The sequence below is a fragment of the Stegostoma tigrinum genome, chromosome 12 (genome assembly GCF_030684315.1).
Source record: "Stegostoma tigrinum isolate sSteTig4 chromosome 12, sSteTig4.hap1, whole genome shotgun sequence".
Classification (NCBI taxonomy): Eukaryota; Metazoa; Chordata; class Chondrichthyes; order Orectolobiformes; family Stegostomatidae; genus Stegostoma; species Stegostoma tigrinum.
Window position 1 is genome coordinate 11,996,856 of NC_081365.1, and position 14,475 is coordinate 12,011,330.

Sequence of the window (14,475 nt, forward strand, 5' to 3'; positions counted from 1 at the left end):
CCGGAAGGCAGCACAGACGGTTTCCTGAGCCCAGAGAGCGTCCAGCAGTTAGCCCGGGCAATGGGCATGAAGGGACAGATGGAGGGGCTGGACCTTGGACCTGGGGAGGGTATTGCGGTCACTGCCCACAATGGGGGTACGAATTGCGAGCATTAATGTGCGCAGCGTCAAGTCAACCGCGAGATGTGTGTCCACGTTGGCCTACCTGACCACCATCAAGGCGGACCTCCTGTTTCTGCAGGAGTGCGGGATACCGCACCTCGGCAGGTACGGGAAATGGTCCGGCGCCTGGACCTGTGGGCCTTCGATCTGGTCGGGGGGTAACGACTGTCGCTCTTCGGGCCTGGCTATTCTGCTGCGGGGGCACAACTTCACCATCTCTCAAGTTCAGGAGGTGGTGGGGGGGCGCCTCCTAGTGGCTGACATCACCTACAGGAATGCTCCTCTGAGGCTGATCAACGTGTACGCCCCAGCAGTACGGAGTGAGCGGTTGGACGTCCTGCAGCGGCTTCCACCCCTGCCGGCTACGTCCAGGCCGGTCATCCTAGGCGGAGACTTCAACTGCATCATTGATGCAGATGGAAGATCCGGCGTGGGGACAGCGGGTGGGGGGATTCAACTGGACGTCACGTCCAGATTCCTGATGGGCACGGTGAAGGACGCCAAGCTGCTCGACGTCTTCAGCACCCCTGCAGACGGAGCGCAGCAGAGGTACACCTGGTCGCGGCCAGATGGGTCTATCCGCTCAAGGATAGACTTCCTGTTTGTGTCACGGACGTTCTCGGTCAGATCCACTGGTGTCGAGCCGGTGTTCTTCTCTGACCACTGCCTCCTGTTGGCCGACTGTCACTTACAGGACGACCAGCCGGCCGGCAAGGGGATGTGGAAGCTCAACATGACTCTGTTGACCCCAGAGAACGTCGAGGAGCTTAAGAGGGAGTACACCGGTTGGAGAACCGTGAAACCCCTCTTTGAATCTCCAGGCGACTGGTGGGAGACGGTGAAGGAGAACATCAAGAGGTTCTTTGTCCTCAAGGGTGTTCAGAAGGCAAGAGAGAGGCGGGGAAAGCTGTCGCGACTCCAGAAAAGGGTGCAGAACCTGCTCCTTCTGCAGTTGATGGGGGTCGATGTCACGGAGGACCTCCGCGAGGTGAGGGGCCAGCAAGCCTCGCTCTTCGCCGCGGAGGCCTCCAGGATAATCTTCCGGTCCAGGGTTCGGTCTGTGGAGCAGGACGAGACGTGCTCGCGTTTCTTCTTTCAGAAGGTGCACAAAGAGAGCTCTGTGCTTAGCCGGCTGAAGGAGGACGACGGCTCGGTGACGTCGTCTCGGCCCGACGTTTTGAGGATCAACAGATCCTTCTATGCCGGACTTTACGACACGAAGCCCACGGACAGCACGGCCTCCGAGTCGTTCCTGTCGTCTATCACGGAGGTCTTAGGCGACGGCACGAGGGAGTGGCTGGACCGGCCGATATCCCTGGACGAGCTGGCCAGAGCCCTCAAGTCCTTGCAGAGGAATAGGACTCCCGGAAGTGATGGCTTACCGGTCGAGCTGTATTCTGCTCTGTGGGGCCTGGTCGGCCAGGACCTGCTGGAGGTGTACGATAGTGCGCTTCGGGCAGGGGAAATGTGCAAGTCCATGAGGAAGGGCATCATCACCCTCATTTACAAGAGGAAGGGGGAGAGGGAAGAAATTAAGAATTGGCGTCCCATTTCACTTTTGAACGTGGACTACAAAATCCTGGCCAAGGTCATTGCCAACCGGGTCAGGTCTGTCCTGGAGTCGGTGATTCACCCTGACCAAACCTGTGCTGTGCCGGGCAGGAAGATCGCTGAGAGCCTCGCGCTCATCAGGGATACGATCGCCTACGTACAGGACAGGCGGGTGGACACCTGCCTCGTCAGCCTGGACCAGGAGAAGGCCTTCGACAGGGTCTCTCATGCTTACATGAGGGACGTCCTCTCCAAATTGGGGTTCGGGGAGGGCATCCGCATTTGGATCCGGCTGCTCTACGCCAACATCGTTAGAGCAGTCTCGATCAACGGGTGGGAATCAGACAGTTTTCCTGTTAGATCTGGAGTCAGGCAGGGCTGCCCGCTCTCTCCTGCCTTGTTCGTGTGCTGTGTGGAGCCCTTTGCCTCCTCCATCAGGAAGGACGTGAGCCTGAAGGGCGTGACTATCCCAGGCAGCGGAGGCCTTCAGGTCAAGACCTCCCTGTACATGGACGATGTTGCCTTCTTCTGCACCGATCGTCGGTCGGTGAGTAGGCTGTTGGACTTCTGCGGCCAGTTTGAACTGTCCTCGGGTGCCAAAGTCAATAGGGTTAAGAGCGAGGTGATGTTCTTTGGGAACTGGGACGACCACTCCTTCATCCCCTTCACCATCAGGACAGACTACCTGAAGGTGCTGGGTGTTGTTCGGTGGAGCTGGGGCGTGCACTAAGACTTGGGAGGAGCGTATCACCAAACTGAAGCAGAAGCTGGGCAGGTGGACGCTCCGGTCCCTCTCCATCGCGGGTAAGAACCTGGTTGTCAGGTGTGAGGGGCTTTCGGTACTGTTGTATGTGGCACAGGCCTGGCCTATTACCTGGACCTGCGCCGCTGCGGTCACCCGGGCCATCTTCCACTTCATTTGGGGGTCGAGGATGGACCGGGTCCGCAGAGATACCATGTACAAAGACCTGGGAAATGGGGGAAAGGGCGTACCGAACGCCACCCTCACCCTGACGGCTACCTTTGTGTGTGGCTGCATCAAGCTGTGCGTAGATCCTCAGTACGCAAACACCAAGTGTCACTACTTACTGAGGTTCTACCTGCCCCCGGTGTTGCGAAGGATGGGCCTGGCCTCGTTGCCGCGGAACGCTATGAGTAGTTGGACCATTCCGTACCACCTGTCCTTCGTGGAGAAATTTTTGAAAGGCAACACCTTTGACCACAAGGCCGTCAGGCAGTGGTCAGCACGTAGTATCCTCAGGACCCTTCGGGAAAAGGAGAGGGTGGATCCCGTCGTGTGGTTCCCCATGCAGACTGCCAAAGTCATTTGGCAGAATGCCTCATCGCCAGAACTTTCAAACAAGCACAAGGACATTGCTTGGCTGGCGGTGAGAGGGGCTCTGCCAGTGAGATCCTTTATGCATGCCCGGAATCTCTGCGCCACCGCACGCTGCCCTCGAGGTGACTGCGGGGGGGACGAGACTGTCGATCACCTCCTTCTGGAGTGTGCCTATGCGCAGGAGGCCTGGAGGGGGATGCAGTGGTATTTGTCGAGGTTCGTCCCGAGCAGCTCCGTGACGCGGGACTCCGTGCTCTACGGGCTGTTTCCGGGGACGCACACCGAGACCAACATCAACTACGCCTGGAGGACCATCAATGCGGTGAAAGACGCTCTTTGGTCTGCCCGCAACTTGCTGGTCTGCCAGCTGAAAGAACTGACCCCGACCGAGTGTTGCAGACTGGCGCACTCCAAGGTCCAAGGCTACGTGCTGAGGGACGCGCTAAAGCTTGGGGCAGCCGCCGCCAAGGCGCGGTGGGGAAAGACCACTGTATGAGCCCCCTCGTCCAGAAAAGGGAAAAGAATCCTATCTGGTAACTGGGCCCAGCTGGCGCCTTCCCCAACTGGTCAGGGGGCCTACTGGGACTGTGCGGGGTGACGACTGCCGGGGCGGTTTCTTTGCTTTGTTTCTTTTTTCTCTGTTTTGTTTTTTTTTCCCTTTAGTTGGTGTACGTACCCCCGGGTAACCCGGAGTGGCTTGCATGACTGGGTAGGTGTATAAATGTTTTATTTTTTGTACATTCTATGAATAAAGTATATTTTTTCAAATAAAAAAAAAAGGTGACGAAACGTCTGAAATTGAACCTTCCAGCTCAGCGAGCAAACTCACATCCGGAACCTCAATCTGAGCTACAAATCTTCTCAAAACTCGCTAATTCCATTCCTCTGCATTTTGTACAAATTCCATTCTTCCGCATTTTGTACAACTTCCATTCCTCCCCATTTTGTACAAGTGATTATCTAAGTAATGCTTAAATGTTTTGTTGGTTCCCCACCTCTACTACCATTTCAGACAGTCCATTCCAATACCCACCCATCTCTTGGTAAAAACATTCTTCCTTAAATCCTCTCTAAACCACCTGCTCTCTAGCGTACATCAATGATCCCTCTATAAAGGGGAAAAGTTTCTCCCAATCTACCCTTTCTATGCTATCATAATTTTCTACACCTCAATCATGAATCCTTCAGCCTTCTCTGCTCTAAGGAAAGCAACCCCAGTCTATCCAGTCTTTCTTCATTGCTGAATCGCTCCATCCCAGGTTGGCAAATCTGTTCCGCACTATCCCTAGTGCAATCACAGCCTTCGTACAGTTTAGTGACCAGAACTACACCCAGTATTCCAACTGTGCCCTGATGTTATCTACAACCCTGTCATAGTCTTGTTGCTCATGTATTCAGTGCCTTGACTAATAAAGGCAAGTATCCCATACGCCTTCTTAACCAACTTACGAACCTTTCTGAGGAAGCATCACCGGATCCGAAATGTTAACTCTGCTTTTTTTTCCTTCACAGATGCTGTCAGGCCTGCTGAGCTTTTCCAGAAACTTTGTTTTTGTTATGAACCTTTCCTGTTCTCTTCAAGGATCTATGGACATGCACATCAAGGTCCCTCTGAACCTCTGTACTTCCTGGAGTCCTACTATTCATCATGCATTCCCTGGCTTTGATAGGCCTCATAAAATGCCTCACCTCACAATTTTAAATTCTATTTAGCACTGTTCAACCCATATGACAGGCCCATTGATATTGTCCTGCAGCCTAAGGCTTTCTTCCTTACCAATTTTCATGTCCCACACGTTCACTTGTGATGAGGAATGTTCCTGGTTCAACTGGGTGCTGAGTTTCTGCAAGAAATCTGTTGTGTCACAACAGAAGCTGGGGATTCCCTATACAATATGTTCAAAATGACCTCGACACAGCCAGAGAGGTTCTCACACAGGGTCCCATTGTCTGATACAATGGGATGTCCAGTTGTGTTGGCTTTGTGTATCTTTGGAAGGCAGTAGAAGTCCTCTATGCGGCAAATGGGAACACCACCATACACAGCAGATACTCATGTGACTCAGCCAACGTTGTCTATCTCATGTACTCCAGGCAAGGATACCCAAAGGCATGTTATATTGATGAAACTATGCAGGCACAATGGCAAGAGATGGCCAGACAATACATGACAGTCACCAGACAGGAATGTGCCCTCCTAGTGGGGAAACACTTCAGTGGTCAAGGGCATTCAGCCTCTGATCTTCGGGTAAACATCCTCCAAGGCGGACTTTGGGATACACAACAACGCAGAGTCACCAAGCAGAGTTTGATAGCCAAGTTCCTTACCCATGAGGATGGCTTCAACCAGGATCTTGGGTTCATGTCATAATACAGGTGACACCACCACACTATACACTTTCACACACACACACACAAACTCACTCTCTCTCTCTCTCTCGCCTGCAGCATACGAGATATACAACGTTGGCCAAGTTACATGAGTATCTCGTGAGTATGTGGCTGGGTCACATGAGTAACTTACTGATCAAACCTCCTACATTCAGGTCTAATTTATTAATGTATACAACAAACAGCAAATGACCCAACACTGAACCCATAACAGGCACCTGGACATAACTTTAACCCTCTGCTCCCTGCCACGAGGCCAATCTTGTATCAATTTTTTTTCTGATGAAGGGTCTGGGCTTGACACGTCAGCTTTTGTTATCCTCTGATGCTGCTTGGCCTACTGTGTTCATCCAGCTTCACACTTTGTTAGCTGGTATCCAAATTGCCACGTTGCTTGTATTCTATCAGGTCTTATCACTTGACCAGTGTGCAATGTGTGACTTTGCCAAAAACCTTGCTGAAGTCCATGTAGAATACATCTTCTGGACCACATTCATCTACACATCTAGTCACCTCCTCGAGAAACTTAACCAAACCTTTCAGACATGATCTCTGACAACGCTAACTATCCTGGACTAATCTTTGCCTCTCCAAGAGGAGAATAATTCTGTCCACAAGAACTTTACCCAAAAGATTTCCTACCATAGCATTAAAGTCACTGCACAAAACCATGCTGGTTGATCCCCATCATCCTTCTTGAATAAGAGTACTGTATTTTCTGTCTCTAATCCTCTGGCAACTCTGTCCAATGAGGATTTACAATTAATACCAGGCCCTCTGTAATCTCCTTTCTTATCTCCCACAGCAGCTTGGAATATATCCCATCTGGGACTGGGAACCTATCGAAATTTAAGCCTTCCAAAATCATTAATACCCTTCTTCCACCATTATTCATTCACAGAACGAGGGTGTCGCTGGCTAAGCAGCATTTATTACCCATCCATAATTGCCCCAAGGGCAGTTCAGAGTCAACCACATTGCTGTGGGTCTGGAGCCACATGTAGGCCAGACCAGGTAAGGATGGCAGTTTCCTTCCCTAAAGGACATTTGTGAACCAGATGAGTTTTCCCACAGCAATCAATTCATGGTCATCATTAGATTCTTAATTCCAGATATTTATTGAATTCAAATCCCACCATCTGCCATAGAGGGGTTTGAACCTGGGTCCACAGATCATTATTTGGGTCACTGGATTAACATTCTAATGATAATGCCATGAAACCATCACATCCCCGATACCTCCTCTCTTTCTCTCTCTCTCTCTCTCTCTATCTCTCAATTGCAATTTTCTCAAGAACATCACAGTCCTCTTCCCTCATTGCTACACCTACAGCATCATAGAACATAGAACATAGAACAGTACAGCACAGAACAGGCCCTTCAGCCCACAATGTTGTGCCGACCATTGATCCTCATGTATGCACCCTCAAATTTCTGTGACCATATACATGTCCAGCAGTCTCTTAAATGACCCCAATGACCTTGCTTCCACAACTGCTGCTGGCAACGCATTCCATGCTCTCACAACTCTCTGCGTAAAGAACCTGCCTCTGACATCCCCTCTATACTTTCCACCAACCAGCTTAAAACTATGACCCCTCGTGCTAGCCATTTCTGCCCTGGGAAATAGTCTCTGGCTATCAACTCTATCTATGCCTCTCATTATCTTGTATACCTCAATTAGGTCCCCTCTCCTCCTCCTTTTCTCCAATGAAAAGTGACCGAGCTCAGTCAACCTCTCTTCATAAGATAAGCCCTCCAGTCCAGGCAGCATCCTGGTAAACCTCCTCTGAACCCTCTCCAAAGCATCCACATCTTTCCTATAATAGGGCGCCCAGAACTGGACGCAGTATTCCAAGTGCGGTCTAACCAAAGTTTTATAGAGCTGCAACAAGATCTCACGACTCTTAAACTCAATCCCCCTGTTAATGAAAGCCAAAACACCATATGCTTTCTTAACAACCCTGTCCACTTGGGTGGCCATTTTAAGGGATCTATGTATCTGCACACCAAGATCACTCTGTTCCTCCACGCTGCCAAGAATCCTATCCTTAATCCTGTATTCAGCTTTCAAATTCGACCTTCCAAAATGCATCACCTCGCATTTATCCAGGTTGAACTCCATCTGCCACCTCTCAGCCCATCTCTGCATCCTGTCAATGTCCCGCTGCAGCCTACAACAGCCCTCTACACTGTCAACGACACCTCCAACCTTTGTGTCGTCTGCAAACTTGCTGACCCATCCTTCAATTCCCTCGTCCAAGTCATTAATAAAAATTACAAACAGTAGAGGCCCAAGGACAGAGCCCTGTGGAACTCCACTCACCACTGACTTCCAGGCAGAATATTTTCCTTCTACTACCACTCGCTGTCTTCTGTTGGCCAGCCAATTCTGTATCCAAGCAGCTAAGTTCCCCTGTATCCCATTCCTCCTGACCTTCTGAATGAGCCTACCATGGGGAACCTTATCAAATGCCTTACTGAAGTCCATATACACCACATCCACAGCTCGACCCTCATCAACCTTTCTAGTCACATCCTCAAAAAACTCGATAAGGTTTGTAAGGCATGACCTACCCCTCACAAAGCCGTGTTGACTGTATTTGATCAAGCCATGCTCTTCCAGATGGTCATAAATCTTATCCCTCAGAATCCTTTCTAACACCTTGCAGACGACAGACGTGAGACTTACCGGTCGATAATTGCCGGGGATTTCCCTATTTCCTTTCTTGAAGAGAGGAATTACATTTGCCTCTCTCCAGTCCTCAGGTACGACTCCAGTGGAGAGCGAGGATGCAAAGATCTTCGCAAGTGGCGAAGCAATTGCATTTCTCGCTTCCCAAAGCAGCCGAGGACAAATCTGATCCGGGCCTGGCGACTTGTCAATCTTAATGTTTGACAAAATTTTCAGCACATCAGCTTCGTCTATCTCTATCCATTCCAGCATGCACACCTGCTCTTCAAAGGTTTCATTCACTACAAAGTTGGTTTCTTTCGTAAAGACAGAAGCAAAAAACTCATTTAGGGCTTCCCCCACCTCCTCAGGCTCCACACACAAGTTCCCTATGCTATCCCTGATCGGCCCTACTCTTTCTTTGACCATTCTCTTATTCCTCACGTAAGTGTAAAATGCCTTTGTGTTTTCCCGGATTCCTTCTGCCAAGCCTTTCTCGTGCCCCCTCCTGGCTCTCCTCAGACCATTTTTGAGCTCATACTTCTCTATCACGAACACAATGTAAAATGCTTGCCTGTCTCTGCCCAGTGTTTGCCACCAAAGCTCCTCAAGACACAATCTTTTGCCTAGTTATCATCTTTCCCTAATACTCTTATAAAGTGCCTTTGGATTTCTCTTTATTTTAGCCACCAGTGTTTGTTTAGACACCTCTGCTTTGCCTTCCTAATTTTTTTGTTAAGTAAACCCCTCTACTTTTTGTACACTTCTAGAATTTCTGGTGCTCCAATCCCTCAGAATCTAGTATAAGCTTTTTTTTCTGAACTTATCAATGCTCTACATTTCTTGATATTCAGCATTCTTTAAAAATTTTGGTCCAATTTTTGAACCTGCCAGGAACCTCAACACTGTCAGTTTTTCCAATGTAGTCTCTTATTTTTCTGCAAGAAGCTGCTCCCAGTGTTGTTTTATCAGACTGATATTGACTTCCCTCCAATTCAGGCCTGGGTACAACCTGAGCTGATTAAATTGCTAGTTTTTCAAGCCTGCTTCCCAGTGAGAACCCACACTTCTGGGAAATGCAGTGGAGAGATAAGATGCAAAAAATATAACTTGGCTTCTCTAAGCCACAGTATTTTCAGGACTATATCCTGGATTTCATAGAATCCCTACAGTGTGGAAGTAGGCGCATTGAGTCCACACTACCGCTGCAACGAGCATCCCCCACCACACCGCTCCCCCCCCACCCCCCACCCCAGACCCACTCCTGCATTTTCCATGGCTAATCTACCTAGTCTGCACATTCCACTGACACTATGGGCAATTTAGCATGGCCAATCCACCTAAGCTGCATATCTTTGGACTGTGGGAGGAAGCCTGAATGCTCAGAGGAAACCCAGGCAGAGAGAGATAATGTGCAAACTCCACAAGGAGAGTCAACAAAGGATGGAATTGAATCCAGGTCCCTGACACCTTGATCATCCTATTACCTTTAGTCCCAATTAGCACAGATGTTTAACCAGCAAATATCCAAATGTTTCTATGTGGATGTTTCACAAAGTAAGGAGACGCAGCAGAGTATTTATTTTCAGCTTTTGAACATTCACAAAACTCCCAGCTCCAATTTTGCACACATGTTCAAAACAAATAGTGAGTGATGACATTAAGAGAGCAGAAAGCCATTCCATATGAAGACTTCAACAAACTCATTACTGCACAATGATTTTGTTTAGTGGCTGAGTTCAGCTCATTGTGATTGTTGTCATGCCCTCAGAGGTACAGAACTAAGCAGACAAGTCTCATTCCCTTTACTTCTGGCCTGGCGTTATGTCTGAGAATACCATCTAATCTAACACCATTTAAAATCCTTTCACTTTCACATCAGACACTCCTGTTGATGCCAGGGCCCACTAAGCCTGAGGCAAATACTTCAAAACTGGTCAACGGTAATCTAAAGGGGACATCCAATACAGGAAGAGAAACTGATGTGTATAGCACATCCCAGCTCCTGGCCTTATTACAGCCTTGGTACAAACTTGGAGAGAATTGATGAATTCTGGAAGTGAGGTAAGAGAGCCTGCCCTTAACATCAAGGCTACATTTGACTAACTGTGGCATCAAGGAGCCCTAGCAAAATGGCAATCAGTGAGAATCTTCCTTTGATTGGAGTCATACGTGGCATGTAAGAAGATGGTTGTGGTTCTTAGAGGTCAGCTATTTCAGTTCCAGGACATCTCTGCAGGAGTTCCTCAGGGTCATGTCTTAGGTCCAACCATCTTCTGCTGCTTCATCAACGACCTTCCCTCCATCATAACGTCAAACGGGGTGAAGTTCGCGGACAACTGCACAACGTTTTGCATCATTCACAACTCCTCAGATACTGAAGCAGTCTATGTTCAAAAGCAAAAAGAGCTAGATACGTACTGGCTTGGACTGATAGGTACAAAGTGCCATTCATGCCACAGAAATGTCAGGCAATGACCATCACCAATAACAGACAATCTAACCATTGCCTCTTGACATTGAGTAGCATTACCATTGCTGAATCCCTCACTAACAACATCCTGAGAATTTATTGCTGGAATACAGTGGCTACAAAAGCAGGTCAAAGACTAGGAAATCTGCCATGAGTAACTCACCTCCTGACTCCCAAAACCCTGTCCACCATCTGCAAGGCACAAGTCAGGCATGTGACGGAATACTCCCCACTTGTCTGGATGGATACAGCTCCAATAACACTCAAGAGGGCAGTACTATCAAGGGCAAAGCTACTGGCTTGAATGGCATTACATCCACAAGCATCCACGCCCTCCATCACTAATGCTCAGTAGCAGCAGTGTGTACTATCAGTAAAATGAGCTGGAAAAATTTACAGCACTTTCCAAATGTAAGTCCATTTCCACCTCAAACAACAAGACCAGCAGATACATGGGAACACCACTTGCCATTCTGACTTGGAAATATATAACCATTCCTTCACTGTCGCTGGGTCAAAATGATGGAATTCCCTCCCTCAGGACAGTATGGGTCAATGCGCAGCATGTGGACTGCAACAGTTCAACTAGGAAGTTCACCATCAACTTCTCAAGGGCAACCAGGGATGGGCAATAAATGCTGGCTCAGCCGACGATGCCCATATCCCACAAAGAAGAAAATAAAGCCTGTCATGACCTCACTAAATGCCAAATCTCTTGACAGCCAATGAAATATCTCTGAACTGTAGCTACTGTTGTAATGCAAGAAATGCTTTTATTTTATTTGGACATCTGTGGCTGGCCAGGATTTCTTGCTCATCCCTAATTGTCTGGAGAGAAGTTAAGAATCAAATATATTACTGTGGTATGGAGTCACATGTAGGCCAGACTAGGTAAGATTGGCAGTTTCCCTCCCTCATGGACATTAGTGAACCAGCTAGATTTTACTGGCAATCAACAATTGTTTCATGATTATCATTAGATGACCCTTAATTTCAGGCTCCTTATTAAATTCAAATTCTGCTATCTGGCATGGCAGCAGTTGAACCCTGGTCCCCAGACCATCAGGTGAGCTGTGTAAAGATAATGCCACTAGGCCATTGCCTCCCGAAGCAGATGAAATTTGTACATTATAAGCTGCTACAAATCTCAAACTGCTAATCACCAGATAATCTGCTTTTTATTGGTATACATGAACCATAAACATTGGTCAGACACAAGGCAGAAATCCCTTTTTAAGGTAAAACAGAGGAAACTTTTATAGCCACCTAAGAGCCCTGAGGGCTCTTCATTTGACAGACAGCTCAACAGACAGTGTAGCACACACCCTCAGCGCACTTTTGGAGTTTTGAGTTATTCATTACCCGATGTGACAGCAACGATAAACTTGTTAAATTTTCCTATATTTCTTTCAATAAAAATTTCTTGTATTAATTTATTAATGTAGTGTGAAGAAGTAAAGATTAGATAGTTTTCAAAACCAACAAGATGTTTTCACACATATAGGTGGTCGTGGTGCAATGGTTATGTCTCTGGGCTTGTATCAGGTCATTGTATGCTTAGTGCACACTCAGTGTTAGCTCTTTCAAATCCTTACATTCTGATACAATATCTTCTCTGGAGATTTTCCAATTATTAACATCAAGCATTGTTAATATAATTATAAATACCACTAACCCATCTTCCTCCAATGTCAAACAGTTGGGTAGTTTGAAAGTTTGCCATTCTGGCAGAATGCGGTCTCTTCAGACATTAAAGATTTGTTAATGGCTGAGTTAAAACCTCTGACTCCCTTTCGACACTGCTCAGCCTGCACATTCCTTTAAACTGCAGGGCCTTGCCTACCTTCAATTTCCTTTGATGTGGATGTTTTTTTCCTGCTGGGGCAGGGAATTGCTTCATTGTGTTAGTTGAAGGACCTTTAAGCTTATGAACTTCCTTTATGGATTATAGCTATTCTGTTGAAACAAATGCCTTAATTTTTGCAATATCCTGCACCTCCGGATGGATTTTTAAAAATAATTTTGGCAGTATCCTGGACCCCCGAGCCAGACAATTTCTTCTTGATTGTGTTCTGAATCAATCATATCTTAGTAGAAGCTTCTATGGAGTTGCCTGCACCACATCCTCAATCAGCGAGCAGATTTTTAATTTCAACCTGCCGATTTATCTGTGTTGAAGTGTGTTGACTCTTTATTTCACCTTCTTCATTAGATTGGATGCTTTCAGTCATCAGCAATGATTGCATGATTAGTTAAACTGACGTATTCACTTCTTCAGCTTTATTCATCTCAGCCATTTATACTGATGATAGGACCTGGGAAAATGCAGGGGGAGAAAAGTTCTGTTTTTATTTTCATCTTCTTAATATCCGACATCAGGCTGGAGTGGGGCATCAATGTCTGACACCAAACCAGATTGCAGACTGAATTACATCAGTCAATGGTTCATCAATGACTTCAGATATGTTATAGTCATCACATGCTATCTCACCATTTGTGTTTGCACACAAACTTTGGGAAGCTAATTCAACAAAATTGAGGAAGGGTCACCGGATCCGAAACATTAACGCTAATTTTTTTCTTCACAGACACTGCCGGACCTGATGACCTTTTCAAGCAACTTCTGTTTTTGTTCCTGATTTACAGCATCTGCAGTCCTTTCAGATTTGCCCTATGAAATCTCAGTGGTTATCACTTGACTGGTTGTTCAGTCCCTGAAATATCTTTAACCTGTTGCTTCCTCACTGCTCGTGTGGTCTTTTCAAAGTTGAAGAATCTTCAAATTTCTGGTCCAAAGCAAGCATCTACAGTTTATGCTTGGTCTGGTATGTAAAAGAAAACCGCTTGGTAATCTCATGCAAAAAGGGTCTTTTTTAAACAGGATACTACTTGTTGTACAATAACAATCAGGTATAGGCTGCAGAGACAGGATGCTCCTGGGATTATGGAGGACACTTTGATCCTTGATCTAACCTCTTTGACTTTCAAAACTATTTCTCTGCCCAAGTCTGTGGCAGATGGTTATTTTAGGAAGAGCTCAATGCGTGCCTCAGCTTTTACAACTTTCATATCCTCACACATTTGTACAACATGGCCTACAAGTGACTGCAGGCCTGCAGCAGTGTGGTTTGCCTTCTGAAGTGGCCCAGCAAGCCATTCAGTTCTATTAAGGATAGGGACCATCCTTGGTAGCATTTATACAGTAGTTGAGGGGGTGGAGTGCTGGGGGATAAAGACTGCTAATAGTGACCAGTACGTGAGAATGGCAGAACAATGGTGTATCTAATTGCCGGACTGGAAAGAATAGATGGTCCCACTGGGATGGAGGGAGGGAAGCGAGTACATGGCAAAAAGAATGCAACAAGTCAAGCTAAAAGAAATGGATGAAACGGAAGTTAGTTCACAATTTCAAGGTGTTGAACTCAACATTCATTCCAAAAGGTTGTAAAGTGCCTAGTCTGAAGATGAGGTGTTACTCCTTCTGTTTGCGCTGTGATTCACTGGAGCACTGCAACCCGCTGGGCAGACATTTGGGCATGCAAGCAGGACATTGTGTTAAAATGACCTGCCACAGAGAGTTGGGGGTCATGGCTGCACATGAATGGTAGGTGTTCTGAAAAGCAGTCACCCAGTCTGCATTTGGTTTCTCCAATGTAGAGTAGGCCACATTGGGTGCAGCAAATACAATGCAAGAGATTGGAGAAGGTTCAGGTGAAATGCTGCTTCACCAAGAAAAACTGTTTAGGCCCTTGGATGGTGTGCAGGGAGGAGTTGAAGGGGTAGGTGTTGCACCTTCCGCAGTTACTTGGGAAGGTGCCGTGGGAAGGAGGGTGGTGTTGGCTGCCATTAAGGAATGGACTAGGGTGCCCCAAAGGGAGTGGTGCC